This window comes from Marmota marmota, unplaced genomic scaffold (genome assembly GCF_001458135.2).
Source record: "Marmota marmota marmota unplaced genomic scaffold, marMar, whole genome shotgun sequence".
Taxonomy (NCBI): domain Eukaryota; kingdom Metazoa; phylum Chordata; class Mammalia; order Rodentia; family Sciuridae; genus Marmota; species Marmota marmota.
The window spans coordinates 54,924,385-54,945,831 of NW_026000026.1; the positions used below are offsets into that span (position 1 = coordinate 54,924,385).

The 21,447-nt window shown below is 35.3% G+C and overlaps 1 long non-coding RNA gene across 2 annotated transcripts in view; it reads left to right on the plus strand.

Annotated features, from left to right (window-relative positions):
* LOC125619071 overlaps nt 1-9,805 on the plus strand; it is a 344,675-nt gene extending 334,870 nt beyond the window's left edge. For both annotated transcript variants that reach the window (XR_007350555.1, XR_007350556.1), the window contains one exon: nt 7,138-9,805. This is a non-coding gene — a long non-coding RNA (uncharacterized LOC125619071). The remainder of the gene's footprint in view (nt 1-7,137) is intronic.
* Nucleotides 9,806-21,447: the final 11,642 nt, after the last annotated feature.

The window sequence follows — 21,447 nt, forward strand, 5'->3', positions numbered from 1 at the left end:
AGAAATTCTAAGTAGATAAGGAATGAGTTCATCAAAGGAACAAGCATGACTTCTTTCAAAGGGGAAAAATTTTTGTTTACTTCAGTTAAGAAAAATTTCTTATAGAAAAATTGGCCTAAAAGGAATGATGAAAAGATGTTAAATTTCTGAGTTTCAAAACAGAGCATAAATAGCTATCCAATAATGCCAGTGGAGGACTGGGGTGAAATTCTGTGGTAGAGCTCTTGTCTAGCATGCATGAGGCCCTGGGTTCAATCCCCAAGTTGAAAATAATTTTAACTGAATATTTTTTTCTGTTAATTTATGTGACTATGTGTATATGAATTCAATTTTGAATCCTCTTGGCATTGACTTAGGAAGAGTTATTAATTTTAATTAAGGAAGTATTTAAGCAGATTTTTATATTCTATGAATTTATTTTCCAGTTTATTTTTATTTTGCCTATATGCGTATTTCACCAATGAGTAGTTATATTTACTACAATACATCTAGGAAATTGTGCATCTTAAGGGAACAAAATTTCTTTATGAAATTAAGAGTGGAACAATATAAAAAGGAAAATGGCAATTTCCAGTTATATCAAAATAATATATCAAGGTCACCACAGGAGGCACACTGGGCATCACAGAAAAGCACTGTTAAGAAGATCCAAAGTGGTTTTCCTACAGATGAATGACAGATTGGGCTGCTCTCAGTGGGTAATGTGCAGCTAAGCCTGCATGTGATAAGTTTCCAGTGTGCATGGAACATGCTCCATTGACTTTTATCAGGTAATTAGACTCAATCAATATTTTTGATATATTGATCTGATCAAAAGAAATGCTTTGACATCAAGTAAGAACCTTAAATGTAAAAATAATCCTCAAATATGTAGAACATTCCTGAGTCAAAGATGAAAAAGGTCAGGTGTCTACTCCTTCTGCCTAGTACTTCAGCCACACTGCCAAAAAGAGAATGCATGAATTCTTTAGATGACTCAAGATAAAAAATAAATAAATAAAAGAAAAAAATAAAACATAGACACAATTTAATCTGGCCTTAATTAGTCCCAGTGAACAGGATTTTGGGATTTTGAACAATTCCCTCAAGATTTCTAATATGTATCCATAGAAATGGTTTTTGGCTTTGTTGAATTCTCTAATATGCTCTCTCTCTCTCTCTCTCTCTCTCTCTCTCTCTCTCTCCTCCTTCCCTCCATCCCTCCCTCCCTCTCTCTCCCTGTGTGTGTGTGTGTGTGTGTATGTGTGTGTGTGTATTTATTCCTAAATTGTAATATGAGATGGCTTTAATTACTGAGACTCTATTATGTGGCAGCTGTATCATTTATATTACTCCATTCATTTTGATAACATTCCCATAAGAAAAGAATTATCAGAATGATATTACAGACAAGGAAACCAAAGCCAAAGAGATTAAATAACCTTTTCAAGGTCTGAAACTGGGGAGTTTTTTAGCTGGATTTGAACCTAGATTCAAAGTTAATCCCTTTTTAAAAGAAAAAAAATTGTACATTGCAACCAAGCATTTTGACACTCACCTATAATTCCAGCTGCTTAGGAGGCTCTGGCAGGAGGATTTCAAGACTGAGGCCAGCCTGGGCAACTTAGTGAGATCCTGTCAAAATAAAAAAAAAAAATAAAAAACAAAGTAGCTGGGGTTTTAGCACAGTAGTAGATCACTTGCCTAGCATATACACAGTAGCCTGGCTTTAGCACAGTAGTAGATCACTTGCCTAGCATATCCACAGGTTCAATTTCCAGTATTGGGAGGAAAAAAGTGACATTGCTACTTTTAGGTTAGGGACTGTTAATAGTCCCAGCAGTATGATTTTTATTTTCCAGGAGTTCAGTCATCTCACTATGCCCTAATCCTTATAATCAAAAGAAGCAATTCTGTGGCTGGCTGCCAGAGGCAGGGGTGCAGTCATGATGATAGACATCAAGTTGGCCATCACTGAGTTGTCTATCCTGCACCTAGCCCTATGCTGAGCCTAATGGAACCTGCAAAACACTGCAAAATTTAGTCTCCTTCCCCAATAAATTACATTGAACAGAGATTGTTTCTTTTTTAAATTACTGTATTTCCCAAGTGTTTCACCAGTGGCAATTGAAATGATTTTAGGTGGTCCACTGAACCCATATTAAGTAATCTTAAGTCTCAAAGAGAAATGCAGTGCCTTTTCTCTCTCCGATAACAATAACTATCAAGGAGAATGGCTCAGTTTGGCGCTTGTGTGCTTTTAAAACTGCTGCTAACCTCTTTTGCCAATAAAATAAAGGGAAGCATTTGGCTCAGAGCCTTTGGCAAGCAATCAACAAAGCATTTATTTTATTGGTATCCTCTATTAGTGACAATTGGTACTAATTTTTCATTTCTGATAGTGATATAAATTTTTCTAAGTTAATTTAAGGTAAAAGTGAGTCAGTTAAAATATTTTTAAATTAATAGTATAGAAATATATCAATAATGCATATTGAATAGCAATACAAAAATATGGCAAGAAAGTCAAACCTGGAAGATGAATGACTTGAAATACTACCAAAAAGAACAGGCAGGTTATAGGCAGCCTATCCTGTATTCTCTCCTGGAGCAGGCTTGGCCCCAGCTCAGTTACAGGGAAAGGCTGTCTCTTATTTCTTCTGTGAAGAATGAATGGAAGTGAAATATTCTTTTCTGTAGAACAGATTTTTTTGTGAACCAAAAATTATTCATGTAAGTCTCATTCTTAGTAATTAGATGCTATCATAAAAAAAACAGTGGTCAGTAAGTGATTTTTCTTTCCAGGCAAACTATAAATAATCTTTGGAAATAAAACCAAGTTGGTTCTAACAAGATAAAGATAATAAACCTTGACATCATGGTTCCAGTAATTAAGAGTTTCATTAGGGAAGATTAAACAAGAATAAGCAGGTAATACATTTGCTATTTAGTTGCAAAAAATAAGGAGGGCTATGCATCTTGCACAACCTTTCTCTTTATAATGCAAATATGGAATCATAAGAAGAACTTTCTTGCCCAGTGTTGACTGAGAATGTATGCTCCTTATGAAGCAAAAATCCCAAATCCAAAGCTTTATTATTTTGTCCCATTATCTAGCTTTATACACCTTGTATGTGGGGACACTCCTACAACAGTTCCTACAGGGTGGAATTTGTCTCTCTGCTATTGGAACATGGGACAAATGGTCCCTGAAAATTTGCTAATTGAATTAATGAAGGCTGACACTTAAGCTCCTGAAACTGATTTATATAATCATTCTTGAGAGATATCCTTTCATAATGTCTTTTGCCTTTCCCCAAGTTCTAAAACAGACCTTACAATATGACTTGACACTATCTTGATGCATCAATTTGTCACTATGAAAATTAACAAATAAATCTCAATTATACAACTTCTGATATCTGGAGTGCTAGGAGAGTTTCATGAAGTTGTTTACCCATGCTAAATGGCCTCAGGTGAACTAACTGTCATATATATATNATATATATATATATATATATATATATATATATATATATATATATATATATATATATATATGACGTACCAGGTATTGAACCCAGGGGTGCGCAACCACTGAGCCACATCCCCAGCCATTTCTTGTCATGGGGGATAATAAAAGACAGGGTCTCATTAAGTTGCTTAGGGCCTTGCTCAGTTGCTGAGGTTGGCTTTGAACTCAGGATCCTCCTGCCTCAGCAGCCTAAACTGCTGGGATTATAGGGGAGTACCACCACTCCCAGCAAATGGTCCAAACTCTTGGTAGTATTTTATATTTATCTTTATCTACCCTTTTTGCAATATTGTCAGTTGTCATTATGGTTCACCATCAAGGTACCTGATTTTGGCAACTTCATGTAAAACTTCTGGAAAATGAAGTGCCCTGGAGAGGCAATGGGAAAACTCTTCTATGACATTATCCCTGCAGCATAAGCATAATACATAGGCTTTATGATATCTACTTTAGCTACTGAGAACTAAGTTCTGTACTTCCTTCCCAGGCATGTCCCACATAGTCAAGGTTTCTAGACAAATTATCTGAACAAATGAGATGCTTGTGTAAATAATACATACAACCTAACCCTATTTTAAAGCACATCAATTTTTCAGTTTGAATTCATTCCTGTTTCAAATTATTTTGCCAGGAAGAGACTATTCTGCCCAAATATTTCATTCAGAAACTATGAAGGTCTTTATATTCAGATCTCCATGCATCCTGCTGACACGTTTCATTTTGGCAGAGGATGTTCATCTTTCAAAGTTTTGATTCTCATTAAAACAAAAATCAAACCTCCATCAACAAAAGCAACCTACTAACTCCCACCAGTGAGTTAGGCTTCTACCATGGAGGCATTCTTGATCCTTTCTTGGTGGTGAGTTTTGATGGCTATCCTGGCCCTATTACATGTGGGGAACTCTTGCTGCAGCCCTCAGTGTCCCGCAGAGTTTGACTCATGCTCACTTCTAAGACCATCTCATGCTCTCTCGCCTGGCTCAGGGTCTCCCAGGCAGGTGGGCCTCCTTCCATTAGGGCTTTCACAATGCCAACCCTCTGTCCTTTCAGGACCTCTGTTGTGCTGTTCCCTCTGCCCACATCCCTCTCTCCTCTGGCTTTTCACACAGCTTCACTATCACCCACCCCACCCCCACCCCCGCCATCACAGAGGCCTCCTTTGAACAGTTATTGAAATTCAATCTTCCTTACAGATTAATTTCTCTTGTTATGTATTTTTTTTCTCCATGGTTTTACCATAGCTTAAAATTATTTGTGTTGGTTTGTTCCTTTTTCCTGTCTTTTCTTTTATACTTTATAGTTCCTGATGGCAAACCCTGGGTCTACTCAAAGACCATTCTATCTCCAGTGTATGGCACAGTAGGCCTTCAACACAAGCTAGTGCAAAGAAGGCAGGATGATGCCTCTGGGCTCCTGAAAAGTGAGCTCATGAGGGAAGAATGAAGAAGGAGCTCACCTGGGAGATAGAAATGATGACAAAAAAAAAAAAATCCCAATGTATCCAAAAAAGAAAACATATGAGAAAGAGAGCAGAGCATAAGGTGACAGAGGGAACCACTCTCATTCTTAGTGTTTGGAGGATGACAGGAAAAGATGACACTTTTCCCAGGAAAGAGTGGGAAATCTGTTGACTGGAGAAGGGGCAACACAGGCTTCTTAAAGATGGTGGATGGGACTTAGCATCAACCAATGTTTGCCATGAAGAAATAAGAAGCCAGTATGGCCACAGATTGACTTTTTTTTTCCAACAGAAGATAGACATCTAAATTTCTATATTAATTCTGGTATCTAATATGAATTCTATGATCTTAATTTCTATATGAATGCTGACTGTAATGCTGGAAACTAACTCAATTTTTTTTTTAAAATTAGGAGTCAATATTTACTGAGTTAAACATTCCTATCTGAGTTTCCATTGTGTGATCCATGCTTTCATGAAAATCTTTATTTCCTTTACAGTTTTTCCAGAGGCAAAACCTGTTAAAAGTATTTAATAACTCCCAGCATCCCTTCCCACCATTTGTAATTCAAATGGCTTAATATTCAACTTTTCCAAGAAAAGCAAATACCATTGCTTTGAGTTCCAAGTTCCAAATCCATCTTTGTCCCCAAATCTCTCTTTAATATACCTTGCTTATTTCATTCATTATGTATAGCCCACACCCAGCACCGGGGATAAAATTGAAAATAATACATACATATTCTTGCCCTCCTTGAACTTCTATGTCATGGCAAACATAGAGAGATGGACAGCAGTTAGAAGCTACCACCCAGAGCTTATTAGTGCTTGCCATGATTTCTCCTTCTCCATCATTCCTCATACCAGATCAATCCTTGAGTCAAACAGATTCTCAGATCTCTCAAAGCTCTCCACTCCTTTTTTTCTTTATACCCACTGCTATTGCTAAAGCCCAAGTAAATATAGGTTTTATTTAAAGAAGAAAAAATAGCATTCTAATTTACCTCCTTCTTTCTGTCCTTTGGCCACCTGCCACAGTCCACCTTCAACATAATGGCCAGCATGATCCCCTTTAAAAACAAGTTGGATCATGTCATGTCTCTACTCAAAACTCTTCAACAGTGTCCTTGGTAAAGTTCTTTCATTGACCTTCAATGTCCTAGATCTGGCCTCATTCCCTCTCTTACTGTGTTCTGCCTCACCGACATGGTTTCAGCTACCCTGGCCTCCTCAAACACAAACACACCTACCTCAAAGCCTTTGTCCTTGCTCTTTTCTGCCTAGCATAGTCTTCTCCCAGATGTCCTGGCAGCTCACTTTCTTGCTGCCTTTAGGTGTCTACTCAGATGTCATTCTGTCACCACAGTCTGCCCTATGCACTTTACAGAATGTAGCAGCACCTCTCCCTGTGTTGTTCATTCCTTATTCTGCTTCACTTTTCTTGATCACACTTGGCACTCTCTTACAAACTATTTAGTTATGTGTTTATTCACTTATTGTCTATACCTATCATTGGAACATAAGCTCCAAGAGGACTGGATTGGAATACTAAGCAGTGTCTCTGTGTAGGCACATTTAATGTTATCCTTGAAGGGTAAGTAGGACATGCCAGGCTGTAGTGGACTGGTGTGTTTGCATGCATGTGTGTACACATGTGTGTGAGAAAGTGTGTGTGAATGTGTTAAGGCTTGGAGGCAAAGGAGAGTACAATGGCTTTGAGGATCTGAAATGTATCTGAGCTATACCTGTATGACAATAACAGAATGAATGAAATGAGACAGAAATAAATAATTCAATAACAAGAGTTTGGAACTATGGAAAACTTGGGTACTTGCATTCTTGGATACTCACTAGTACAGGAATGCTGGACTTGTATTATCAGATCTTTTGATTTTTTAAGACAAACTGGATTTTGATGATTCCAAACAAAACATGTCCATAGCAGGCACACTCCCAACAATTAACTTTCAACCTCTGACATCCACAGTAAGATACAAACTTTTAGCCTCAATGCCTGTCTTCTATGTCTATTGCTTCAATGCTATTGAACTCAATAGTAGTATTCATATCTACACAACTTAATACAAGTGAATATTCTCGAATTTTTGACTCTCTTTTCCCTTTATTTCTGATCAAGTTTTTTTGTTGTTGTTTTGTTTTTAAGGGAGCAGATGGCCTTTGTCTCCCTGAACCAATATGGATTGTCACTCTCCTCTCCTTGGAAGCTACCACTCCCTGTAAAGCTACTCCGTTGGAACTCACACTTGACCAGAGTCACATTGGCAGGCGGCTATAGTTTTTCTGTGCTGGGTTTATAACTCTTTTGTACAACTTGTAGTTAGGTTTTAAAACTTAATGCAAAAATTATCCTTTTTGTGTTCCTGATTTTTTGCTTTGAAAAATTGACAAAGGATGATGTATGTTTTCATAAAAGGAAATTGTCAAGATAAGTTTGTCACTCCCTGTTTTCATAGGCTAATGATTTTCCCAGTTTGTTGTCATCTAGAACAAGGGTCAGCAAACCATGGCCTAAGGGCCAGATCTGCCCAGTCACCAATTTTTGTGTAATCTTAGATCTAATAATGGTTATTACATCTTAAATAGTTGGAAAACATTGGAAGAATAATAATATTTTGTAACCCAGGAAAAATCTAATAAAATTTATATTTCAGTGTCCATAAATAAAATTTTATTGTAATGTGACCACATTCATTTGTTTTTGTGTTATCTATGGCTGCTTTTGTACTACGCTGGCATATTTGGGTAGTTGCAAATGATACCCATATGACCTACAAAGTTTAGAATATTATCTGTCTCTTATGGAAACTTAGATATAGAGAAATGATTATTAGACATTAGGATTTGGGGGATCAGTAAAATTTGAGGGTGAGGGAGAAGGATGAACTTATAGTTGCCAATGTTTAGTCTTTTGCCAAATAAACAAATCTTGTTCTTTGTCATCATCAGAATTTAATAAAAGTAGCACTTTTATAGCTCAAAGAAATAAGAATGGACATAATATCAGAAAAGGGGTAATATTGTACAGTTAAGAGCACAGGGTTTTAAAGTTCATTCTAACTGGTTATCCAAACCAGGAGCCAGTCTTCTCTATGTGGGGGAGATGGACCTCATTGCTTAACCTTTTTAATTTTTTGATTTAAACTCTTTAGGGATATCATGAGAATTTTCAGAATTACCTTTTCTTTAGCATTATTTCAATAATCTACCAAGTTTCTAGGTTTTCCTATTTTCCAACACCATCCTCATCCAGGTCATACCTCAGATCTCACACTGCTAAGAAGAAACAGTTGCAACATTAATTTTATGCCAGTTTTTGGCATTTGGTATACTTAAAAAATTATTCCTCACAGTTATTTAAGCATTCTAAGTACTAAGTTCATCGTAAAATGTCCTTGAATATGATTTGAAGCTAGCAACAATTTGTAATTTTTTTCACATTTTGATGCCTAATGTGATGCCAAGAATAAGGTGAGTCTTCCTATACTATATATAGTCTCCTTAACTGAGCACTGTCCCTTTTGCTTTGTCCATGGAAAAACCTGAGATTGAGAACAAAATTAAACCATCAGTCTTTTCTACTTACCAGAAATACATGGCTGCTTCCCTGGGCTAGTTAGGGTGGTCCTGTCTTGGGAATGCAAACATGGAAGCATGCCTATTTCTGCTAAGGAGATTACATCTCTTTTTATGTAATTCAGTTCTCTTATGATCACATAATGTAATATTGATCATAAAGTCAGGAACATTAAGACCATGTGGCATGAAGTCAATCCAGGTCCCTATCTAGTGGGGCACTTGATTAATAAACGCTGTGATCCTTCAGAAATAATATGAAGAGAAGAAAATCAACAGTGTATGTTAGACTATATAATTTTCTTGCTTAGCAAAAATAGGCCATGATAGCTCCTTTAAAAAATTAGTTAATTACAGGATTCAGCTCCTTAAGCTTTAATTCTGCCAAGGGAGGACCAGGGAGCCCTCAGAACTCCCATGGAGTTTTCTCTCTCCCTCTATGCTGGAGCTAGCCCTTCAGAGTAATTAAGAAATAATTTCAGTGTAGCCACACATGTAGGCAATCAGCTCCAATATAGGAAACACCTGCTTTTACTTCAATTCTGGCCTGCTTACTAATCGGGCATATTTGTCTTGGGACATTGTGTTTGCTTGTGTAATTGTGCATAGCACATTTTCAGATTTTACCACAGATGGATCCAGAAAGCAGTTCTGAGTGAGTGTGTCTGGGTAAGTGAGATACAAACAGCCTCCTCGCTCATCTTCTGTCCAAATAGACGTAAGCAGAGTGAGGCCTTGCCCTCCCCTCTGCCCACACCATGCAGCGCAAACAGGAAGTAGTCAGTGAACAGCTTGATCTTTGCAGGCTTAGCAACCAGGTTGCTTTTGTTTGGTTAACAATTCCAGACACATCCAGTCAAAAGGAGTAGAAAACACTCAGGTGGACAGCTAGATGATAAAAACACTGACAAGCAACTCTGATGTCACAGAACTAGAAGAGGCTCTGATCCAGGGGAGGACATACTTCCAGCTTTGGAGTTTCATTTCATGTTAGCTACACTTTAGCAGGTATTTTAATGACATAACCCAGAAAAAGGATTTTATGGGAGTCACAAAACAATGGGAAGAGTTGCTTGAGGACATGGGGAAAATAGAGACAGAAGAATTGCAAGGGAATATGGTTAGAAAAGAAAGAACACTCCAAAGCAATGCATTAGAATTGAAAATAGCATTCAATAGATCTGTGCATCTAAATTGAAATGGAGAATAGAGACAATGAGATGGAAAAAGTTATACTAGCATAAAGTACTTGTGTATTTGTGGTAAAAGTATTTTTAGGCTCACATGTTTCTCCATTTTATACTTTGAGTTGTCAGAAGTGTATAAAAATTAACCATATTAATGGTTTCTGTATAAACTATATGTCTGTGCATAATTTTTAGATAATAGTTTTATTTTTTTTTATTACATATGGTCACATAACTTTGCAACTATCACCACTACCTAATTTAAAGCATTTTGTCATTCCCCCTACAAATACCTCTTGCCCATTAGCAACCTCTCTTTCTCCTTTTCCCCAGCCTCAGGCAACAGTGATCTGCTTTCTGTTCCTATCTTTATGGTTTTGTCCATTGTGGAAACTTCACACGAATGGAGTCATACAGTTTGTGACCTTTGTGTCTAGCTTCTTTTCTCAGTGTAATATTTTCCTGTTTCCTTCATATTGAGCATGTATCATTACATCATTCCATTGTATGGATATCTTTCATTTTGTTTATCTGTTCATTAGTTAATGGACATTTGAACTGTTTCCACTTTTTGGCTATTACAAATAATGTTACTATAAATATCCATATACAAGTTTCTGTATGGGCATACATTTAAAATATCTTGGATATAGCAATGAAATTGATGGATCATAAAGCAATTCTATTTTTAATGTTTTGGGGAATTTCCCAGAACTGTATCCAAAGTGACTGAGCCATTTTTCATTTCCATCCGAAAGGTATGAGGCTAATTCCTCTACATCTTCACCAACATGGTTATTGTCCATCTTTTTAAATGTAGCCATCCTATTTAGAACTAGTTAGATAGAATGATTCTGAGATGACTCTCCAGAATGGCCTAGTAAGGTAGAACAGGACTGGGTCTTTCAACTAGTTTTACCATCCAATTCATATATTTTGGGGTTCAGACTAAATTAAACTAAGAATATGCATCTTATCCTAATTTGGGAGTCATTTTACCCTCTCAACCATCAGCCAGTGACTATCTCTTGACATAGGTGATGCCTTAATCCTTTTCATGGGCATAATATATACATGCTTTTACTTGTAAAGTCAAGTTTTGTGTTACATGTGTACACCAAAGTCAAGACATGTATGTGCATACATTGAGTGATTAAATCCTAGCTTGAAGTAGATAAGCATTCCCCTTTCTGAAGCATAACAAACACACACTATTTACTGATCAAACAGCATCAAAGATAGACAACACTAATAATGGCTGATGAGGCCTTTACCTAAGGGAGGTACAATGGAGCAGCACAGCATGAGGTCTTGAAATGACTCCTGGCCTGGGAATCAGGGCATCTGGATTCCTCTTCTGCTTAAAACAAAACAAAACAAAAAAAGACAAAACAAAACACTCTACCCAATTTTGTTGTCCAGCCCCTACTCGTCTCAGCCAGATTAGTATGGCTTTTATTTGCTTATAACAGACTTCATGTACTTATTGTACAGTGCACTCAAAAGATTTTACATTACTGCCTCATTAGGCAATTACTTCTAGCCCCTAAAATGTAAGTCTCATGAGGTCGGGAGTGCTCTCTGTTTTGTCTATCATTGTGCTTGCAACACTTTAGCCCAGCGCTTGGCATGAGTAGCTGGTCATTAAATATCACAGAGATCTTGCACAAATCACTCAACAACAATCTCAAATGAATATAAGCATGGATGATTATTTGTCTAAATAATATCTTTTTTTGCAGATAAGAATCCATATTATAAAATATAAGATGGGAATATTGGTAGTATACTGTGTTATTATGAGGACTTTATTAAATATAAGTTAAGATACTTAAATTTGTGGCACATAGAAAACAACAAATATTCATCATTGTCGTTTTAATTCTCATTCTTAGATATCAATCAATTTACAAATACAAGTTTGAAAAGGTTGCATGAAATTCTCCTTATCTCCTAGTCAAATATTCTGATAACATATTTATTTGCATGATAAACCATATCCATGGTGTTTATGAATATTCCATTTCTAGGGCAGGTGGCATGATGTTCCAAGGAGGATGTTACATAGGAGCTTGATCACAATGGAATTGTAACTTTTCATGTCTACAGGTTTTCTTTATCTTTCTTTTGCCTTCTGTTATCACTTGACTTTGATCATGAAATTGTACAATTTCATTCATGGAGATAAAATTACTCTTAATAAACAATATTCTTCTCTAGATCATTTGTGATTTGAAATTCAGCTTTATTTCTCATACGCTGATGGTGCACAGTGAAATATTAGAGGAGGTTTAGAAAAGTTTCAGAAAATATCAAGTGTCCTTTTCAGTGAAATCAAATCCTATGCACTGGTTGCTTTTTGATTTAAAAAAGGTCATCATCCTGGACCATTTAAAATTCCCAAAGTTACCTTCAGAGCACACTGCTCCTTGGGGAAACCAGTTGTTGGGAAACCACAGGTCCCTTCTGTTTTCCTAACTGTGCTCTGAAATTCTAAACTTGATTTCTGGATCTTATCCAGGAAGGGAAGGTTATATTAGTTCCTGCTGTACTGAAAGTGTATATATATTCTTTATATTTATATATATTTTATATGTATATATACATATTTTAATAGTGTTTATATATTTTTAAAATTATATATATATATATACACACACACACATACACATACACACACACACACTTAAATCCCCCTTTTAGAGAAAATAGCTGTTCCTTAGATTCAATCCATTCTGATGGATATTCATTTGTATTACAGGACTATCTAAATGCCTTTGTCAGTCTCACTTGGATGACCATGCATAGGTCACATGATTTTAACTTACCCCGTGGATAACTTTCACTCCCCTCCATCCTTCTTTGTGCTTCTTCTTCCTTCATTTTCCTGTACAAAACCTAACTCTTCATGACTACAGGTTTCCTTTGACTTTCTTTTGCCTTCTGTTATCACTTGGCTTTCATTTTGCCTATATCTTTTATTTGTTTTCTGAATCCTTTTCTCTTTAACCACTCTATTTGGTCCTGAAGACACAGATTGATAGAATCAGAAGGAAAAAAGTAGACGAAAAATCTGGAGGAGGAGCTAGAAGGAAAGAACAAAATAGTGATTTAAAAGGATAAAATAAAAGAGAGACAGGCTCCCAAAAATACTTTGAAAAACATGTATGATACATTTTCTGGAAGGACTAGATTTAAAGATTTTTTTTTTCTTTTCAATAGTACCCAGGCTAAATGTTTTCAATGTTTATTGACATTGAAAAAGTACTACAGAAAGTGTTCTAGCAAAAGAAACATGCTACCTAGCTCTTTAATAAACTTATCTAGGGTGTTTCCCTTGCATTATTACTTAGGAATTCTTTTGTTTGACAACAACAACAACAACAACAAAATAACAGTATTTACTGTTCCTGATGTATTTGAATAGGGCTTCACATAAAGAGTAGTTATGTAATTGAATTCAAGGGACAGACCTAATATACATATAAAAAGAAAAATTTTAGTAAAAGTCTTGGGTTACCCATAGCCCATTCTTACATAAAATGTCAGTATACTTGAAATTTCCCCAGCTAAAATTTCAGTCAGGTCAAGGAGCATTTAGCCAAAATACCACTGAGCAAATAACATATTGCATGGCTTTGAGCCATTTGCAGGCCAAATGCTTAATACTCATGAATGAATCTTGGTTGGAAAGACAGAAAGAAGGAACTTTTAAAAAAATTTTCTTTTTCAAATACCCCATTCATTGTGAAACATAACAACAAAAATTACCTATTCCAAAAAAATGAATAAGCATAAATTAATAGCTTCATGTATATTTGTAAATAGTTGGGCAGTGATTATGTAGTTCAAGAAACAAACATTGTCAGCTGTAGATTTATAGGAATATTGATGCTCAGTATCCAAGTTTTCTCAACTTCTTCAGGAGTGGTGTAGTTCTTTCCCACCCTTTACTGTTTCATTTAAATTTTAGAAATATATTTTCATGTTATACACAAATCCTACTAGGATTTTGATGAGGATTGCATTGGATTTATAGAATAGTATGGGCAGAATTTACTTCTTTGTAAAGAATTTACTTCTTCAGACAGTATTAATTACTTATTTAGGTCAATTATTTATTTGCTGTTTCTCATAAAGTTTTATAATTTTTATCTGTAGACATCCACTATATCTTTTGGCAGATTTTTTTCAATATAGGTAATGTTTTATAATATCGTAAATGCTCTCTTTAATTAAATTATAGTCTTTTATATTATTCAATTAGAAATAAAATTCATTTTTGTATATTGATTTTTATCCTAAAAAGTTTCCCAGTTTTGTTATTTTTTGGTACCAGGGATTGAATGCAGGGGAGCTTAACAAGGTGGCTGGAGGTGAGCCACATCCCCAGCCCTTTTTATTTTTTATTTTGACACAGGGTCTCACTAAGTTCTTATGGCTTCACTAAGTTGCAGAAGCTGGCTTTGAACTTGCGACCCTCCTGCCTCAGCCTCTCAAGCTGCTGGGAATTACAGGTATGCACCACTGTGCCCTGCTTTCCCTGTTATTTTTAATTCTTACTGTAGATTCATTTGAAGTTTTTATTATATAAAACATACATCCATAAATAATGATAATTTTATCATTTTAAAAAACTTTTATTTTTAAATTTTTTTTCTCTTTTTCTTTTGCCTTCCAGCATGAGCTGGGTCATCCAGTGCAATGAGAAATCGCAGCATTAATGGCCATTAACCATTCATGGCTAACATGAATAACCATCCTGTCTTGAAAGGCAAACTTTTGATATTTTTACCACTGAGCACAATGTAATGTGGTAGTCAAAAATACTCTTTTTCCAATTTAGGACATTTAATTTTATCCTCAGCTTGCTATGTGGTTTTTTTTTTTCTTTAAATCAAGATGGAGATTGAATTTTAACAAGATCCAGGTACCTAGGTGTTCATTGTTAACTGAATTTTCATTGCTTCTAGGCCTTTTAACTGAATGGAGCTAGGAAATATAGGAACAGATAATCTCTCTCTCTCTCTCTCTCTCTCTCTCTCTCTCTCTCTCTCACACACACACACACACAAATCTTATTTCTATATCCATCCATCTCTGTGTGTGTGTCTGTGTGTGTGTGCGTGTGTGTGCGTGTGTGTGTGTATCCATGAGTTCATAACTGCCATGTCCAATTCCAGTCCAATCCCACAGGATTCCTTCTAGCCTTCCTCCTCTCTTTATTTGTAATTTCTTTATCCAGAAAGAGACATCTGCATCTCATTACCCATAATATATTTACTTGTTTTCTCAGCTGTAGAGTACAAATATAGTTTTGGAATTTCTAACACATAGCCCTGTGAAAAACAAATTCATGTACACCATGCACCATTCATGTACAGTTCTTTTTATCCTCATACTTAGAGTTATTGTGAAAATATTGTTTCACAGCAGTATTCGGGTTTGTTCTTGTCTTTCCCCAACCCTCTTCAGCATGATTAGATTGTTAATTTGTATTCAGTTAGGTACATTTGTTATTATTTGTATTCCATTAGGGTTGAGTTTACTTCATAGATTAATTTCTAAAAATTTGAAATACAATAAAATTTTGAAATAAAATAAAATGGATATGAAACATGGCTGTTAGTGTTCTATGACTATAACACACATCTGAGATAACCAACTTATAAAAAGAAAAGGTTTATTTTCATTCACAGTTTTAGAGGATTCAGTCCATGATTGATTTGGCCCTGATGCTTTTGGGCCTGTGGTGAGGACTCACATTGGGCAGAAAGCAAGCATGTGGTACAACAAAGCCAGTCACCTTGTGGTCAGGAAGTCAAAAAGAATAAGAGGAAAGTACTTGGGTCCCACTGTCTCTTTCAGGTCACATCCCCTGCAAGGACCTAATGACTTCCCACTAAGCCCCACTTCTTAAAGCCCCACCAGCTCCCAGTATGCCATCCTAGACACTAAGATTTCATCATCTGGACCTCTGAGGGACACTCAAGGTCCAGATTACAGCAATGACAATAGTTCCGCAAGTAGAACTGTATGTAAAGGGTACACAGTTCCTTTTTTAATACTCTCAAACCTGCTACTCATTTCCATACTTTATAGATAAACTATCTCATTACTCTCTATTTTATCCTTCCAGGATTATTTTTTTTTACATAAATGAGCAGATAAATGTATTTTGACATATATCCATCATTTTAAAAAATAACTTACCATAGATTATTATTATTATTTTTTGCTTTATTTTTACACTTAATGATATTCTGGAAGCCAATTCTTAACAATTCACAAACATCTTCCTGGTCCATTTTATTACTGCTACATAGTAACCCACAATGTATTCAAGGACTCTTCTTTACATAGACATTTATATCTGTAATATTTTAAAATGCAAACAGTGCAACAATAAGTAACGTTGTACATGCATGTTTATATTGTTGGAGATATACATTTCTGGGAGTGGAATTTCCTTATCAAAAGCAAGTCCAGGGGTTGGGTTGTGGCTCAGTGATAGAGCTCTTGCCTTGCATGCATGAGGTACTGGGAACAATCCTCAGCACTATATAAAAATAAATAAATAAAATAAAGGTATTGTGTCCATCTACAACTTAAAAATATATATATTTTTTAAAAAATAAGTCCATACACAGTTTTGCTAGAAATCGCAAAATTGTTTCACAATGATGGTACCAGTTAGCATGTACAGCAATAATGTGTTGCTGTACACTGCTTCACTATAAACTAGCTAAAAGAATTTGCTGTCATAAATTTTAATAGTTTCTTCTCTAATAGACAAGAAGTGTCATCTCAATGTTTTAAATTTTATTATTCTGATTATTAATGATTTTGAGTCTTTAAGAAATATGCTTAAGGACTATTTTACACCTTTGTATCTGTGAACTATATTTCATGGGTTTTTTTCCCACTTACTGTTAGCTTTTGCATCTTTGTTCCCCAGGTTTTAATAGTTCTTTGTACATTAAGGATGTTAGTCTTCATCCTGTGATATATATCGAAATGCATTCTCTTAGTTTGTCAGTTATATTTTGACTTTGTTTATGGTGTCAAACACAAATATTTGTTGTTGCTGTTTTTATTGTCAAATAAAACAGTTTTTTGGGGGGGAGGTGTCATTAAAATTTTTTCCTTCTTTTTGAATATTTTATTCTAATTTGTTATGTATGACAGCAGAATGCATTATAATTCATACTACACATATACAGCACAATTTTTCATATCTCTGCTTGATATAAAGTATATTCACACCATTCCTGTCTTCTTCATACATGTACTCAGGGTAGTGATGTCCATCTCATTACACCATATTTTTTTAACCCCTTTGCTCCCTTCCTCTCCTTTCCTCCCCTTTACCCTATCTAAAGTTTTTCTAATCTAATCATGCTCCACCTCCTAATCCCACTATGAATCAGCCTCCTTATATCAGAGAAAACATTTGGAATTTGTTTTTTTGGGGATTGGCTAACTTCACTTAGCATTATTATATCTTCCAACTCCATCCATTTACCTGCAAATACCATGATTTTATTCTCTTTTATTGCTGAATAATATTCCATTGTGTATATATGCCACATTTTCTTTATCTATTCATTACCTAGAAGAGCATCTAGGTTGGTTCCACAGTTTAGCTATTATGAATTGTGCTGCAATAAATATTGATGTTAATTGGAGCTGTGTCCCTGCAGTATGCTGTTTTTAAGTACTTTGGGTATAGACCGAGGAGTGGAATAGCTGGGTCAAATGGTGGTTCCATTCCCAGTTTTCCAATGAATCTCCATACTGCTTTCCATATTGGTTGCACCGTTTTGCAGTCCCACCAGCAATGTATGAGTGTGCCTTTTCCCACACTTCCTTGCCAATACTTACTGTTGTTTGTATTCTTAATAGCTGTCATTCTGACTGGAGTGAGATGAAATCTTAGAGTAGTTTTGATTTGCATTTCTCTACTTGCTAGAGATGTTGAACATTTTTTCATATATTTGTTGATTGATTGTATATCACCTTTTGAGAAGTGTCTGTTCAGTTCCTTGCCCCATTTATTGATTGGGTTATTTGTTTTTTTGGAGTTTAGCTTTTTGAGTTCCTTGTATACCTTAGAGATTAGTGCTCTATTTGATGTGTGAGGGGTAAAAATTTGCTCCCAAGATATAGGCTCTGTATTCACCTCACTGATGGATTCTTTTGCTGAGAAACAGCTTTTTAATTTGAATCTATCCCATTTATTAATTCTTGATTTTAATTCTTGCACTATAGGAATCTTGTTAAGGAAGTCCCTACTCTGATATGTTGGAGATTTGGGCCTACTTTTTCTTCTATTAGACACAATGTCTCTGTTTGATTCTTAGGTCCTTGATCCACTTTGAGTGAGTTTTGTGCATGGTAAGAGTTAGGGATTTAATTTCATTTTGTTGCATATGGATTTCTAGTTTTTCCAGCACCATTTGTTCAAGAGGCTATCTTTTCTCCAATGTATGTTTTTGATGCATTTGTCTAATATAAGATAACTGTAATTGTGTGGGTTAGTCTCTGTATCCTCTCTTCTGTACCATTTGTCTACCAGCCTATTTTGGTGCCAATACCATACTGTTTTGTTACTATTGCACAGTAGTATAGTTTAAGGTCCAGTATAGTAGTGATGCCACCTGCTTCACTCTTCTTGCTAAGGATTGCTTTAGCTATTCTGGGTCTCTTATTTTTCCAGATGAATTTCATGACTACTTTTTCTATTTCTGTGATAAATGTCATTGGGATTTTGATTGGAATTGCATTAAATCTGTATAGTGCTTTTGGCAATATGGTAATTTTGACAATATTAATTCTGCCTATCCAAGAACAGGGAAGATCTTTCCATCTTCTAAGGCTTTCTTTAATTTCTTTCTTTAGCATTCTGTAGTTTTTATTATAGATTTCTTTCACCTCTTTTGTTAGGTTGATTCCCAAGTATTTTTTTTTTGAGGGTATTGTAAATGGGGTAGTTTTCCTCATTTCCCTTTCAGAGGATTTGTCACTGATATACAAAAATGCCTTTGTTTTATCCTGCTACTTGCTGAATTCAGTTTTCTGGTGGAAATTTTTGGGTCTTCTAGGTATAGAATTATATCATCAGCAAATAGTGCTGATTTGAGTTTTTCTTTTCCTATCCATATCCCTTTCATTTCTTTTGTCTGTCTAATTGATCTGGCCAGTGTTTCAAGAACTATGTTAAATAGAAGTGGTGAAAGAGGGCATCCCTATCTTGTTCCAGTTTTTAGAGGGAATGCTTTCAATTTTTCTTTATTTAGAATGATGTTGACCTAGGGCTTAGCATAGATAGCTTTTACAATGTTGAGATATGTTCCTGTTGTCCATAGTTTTCCTAGTGTTTTGAACATGAAAGGGTGCTGTATTTTTGTCAAATGCTTTTTCTGCATCTATTGAGATGATCATGTGGTTCTTATCTTTAAGTCTACTGATATGATGAATTTCATTTATTGATTTCCATGTGTTGAACCAACCTTGCATCCTGGGATGAACCCCACTTGATCGTGGTGCACTATCTTTTTGATATGATTTTGTATTCAATTTGCCAGAATTTTATTGAGAATTTTTGCATCTATGTTCATTAGAGATATTGTTCTGAAGTTTTCTTTCTTTGATGTCTCTTTGCCTGGTTTTGGAATCAGGATGATATTGGCCTCATAGAATGAGTTTGGAAGTGCTCCCTCTTTTTCTATTTCCTGAAATAAATTGAAGAGTATTGGTATCAGTTCTTCTTTAAAGGTCTTGTAGAACTCTGCTGTGTATCCATCTGGTCCCTGGCTTTTCCTGGTTAGTAGGCTTCTGATGATGTCTTTTATTTCTTCACTTGAAATTGATCTGTTCAAATTGTGTATATCATCCAGATTCCATTTGAGCAAATCATATGACTCTAGGAATTTGTCAATTCCTTTAATATTTTCTGTTTTATTAGAGCTCAGTTTTTCAAAATAATTTCTATTTATCTTCTGTATATCTGTAGTGTCTGTTGTGATATTTCCTTTTTCATCACATATGTTAGTAATTCGAGTTCTCTCTCTCCTTTTCTTCATTAGCATGGCTAAGGGTTTGTCAATTTTATTCATTTTTTTTCAAAAAACAAACTTTTTGTTTGTTAATATTTTCAATTTTTTCTTTTGTTTCAATTTCACTGATTTTAGCTCAAATTTTAATTATTTCCTGTTTTCTACTGCTCTGGGTGTTGATTTGTTCTTCTTTTTCTAGGGCTTTGAGATGTAAAGTGAGGTCACTTATTTGTTGACTTTTTCTTCTTTTAAGGAATGAACTTTATGCAATGAACTTTCCTCTTAGTACTGCCTTTATAGTGTCCCAGAGATTTCAATATGTTGTATCTGTTCTTATTCACATGTAAGATTTTTTTTTAAAAAAAGAGGGGGGGGAGAGAATTTTTAAATATTTATTTATTTAGTTAATTTTCAGCGGACACAGCATCTTTGTATGTGGTGCTGAGGATTGAACCCAGGCCGCCCGAATGCCAGGCGAACGTGCTACCGCTTGAGCCACATCCCCAGCCCACATGTAAGAATTTTTAAAATTTGCTCCTTGATGTCTTTTGCAACCCATTGTTCATTAAGTAGCATATTATTTCATTTCCAGGTATTAGAGTAGCTTTTATTTTTGATTTTATCATTGATTTCTAATTTCATTCCATTATGATCTGATAGAATGCAGGGTAGTATCTTTATGTTTGCTAAGAGTTGCTTTGTGGCATAATATATGGTCTATTTTAGAGAAGGATACATATGCTGCTGAGAAGAAAGTGTATTTGCTTATTGAATGATGAAATATTCTATGTATGTCAGTTGTCTAAGTTATCGATTGTGTTATTGAGTTCTATAGTTTCTTTTTTCAGCTTTTGTTTTGATGATCTATCCAGTAGTAAAAGAGGGGTATTAAAGTCACCCAGAAATTTTGTGTTATTGTCTATTTGACTCTTGAACTTGAGCAGAGTTTGTTTGATGAACATAGATGCTCCTTTGTTCGGGGTATATAAATTTATTACTGTTATGTCTTGTTGATGAATGGTTCCCTTAAGCAGTATAAAATGTCCTTCTTTATCCTTTTTGATTAACTTTGGCTTGAAGTCTACTTTATGTGATATGAGGATGGAGAGCCCTGCTTGCTTCCATAGCTCATGAGAGTGGTATGATTTTTCCCAACCTTTCGTCTTCAGTCTGTGGATGTCTTTTTCTATGAGTCTCTTGGAGGCAGCATATTGTTGGGTCTTTTTTTTTTTTTTTAATCGAATCTGCTAGTCTATGTCTTTTGATTGTGAGTTTAGGTCATCAACATTGAGGGTTGTTATTGAGACATGATTTGTATTCCCAGCCAATATTTTTGGATTTAACTTGACTTTGTTTCTCCTTTGATTAGTTTCTTCCTTAGTGTAATCCCTCCATTTTTTTCATTTTCATTGTTGTTTTTCAATTCCTTTTCATGGAATATTTTGTCGAGAATGTTCTTTAGTGCAGGCTTTTGAGTTGTAAATTCTTTTAACTTTTGTTTATCATGGAAGGTTTTTATTTCATCATCAAATATAAAGCTTAGGTTTGATGGATATAAGATTCTTGGTTGGCATCCATTTTATCTCAGAGCTTGTTCTAGGATCTTCTAGCTTTCAGGATCTGGGTTGAAAAATC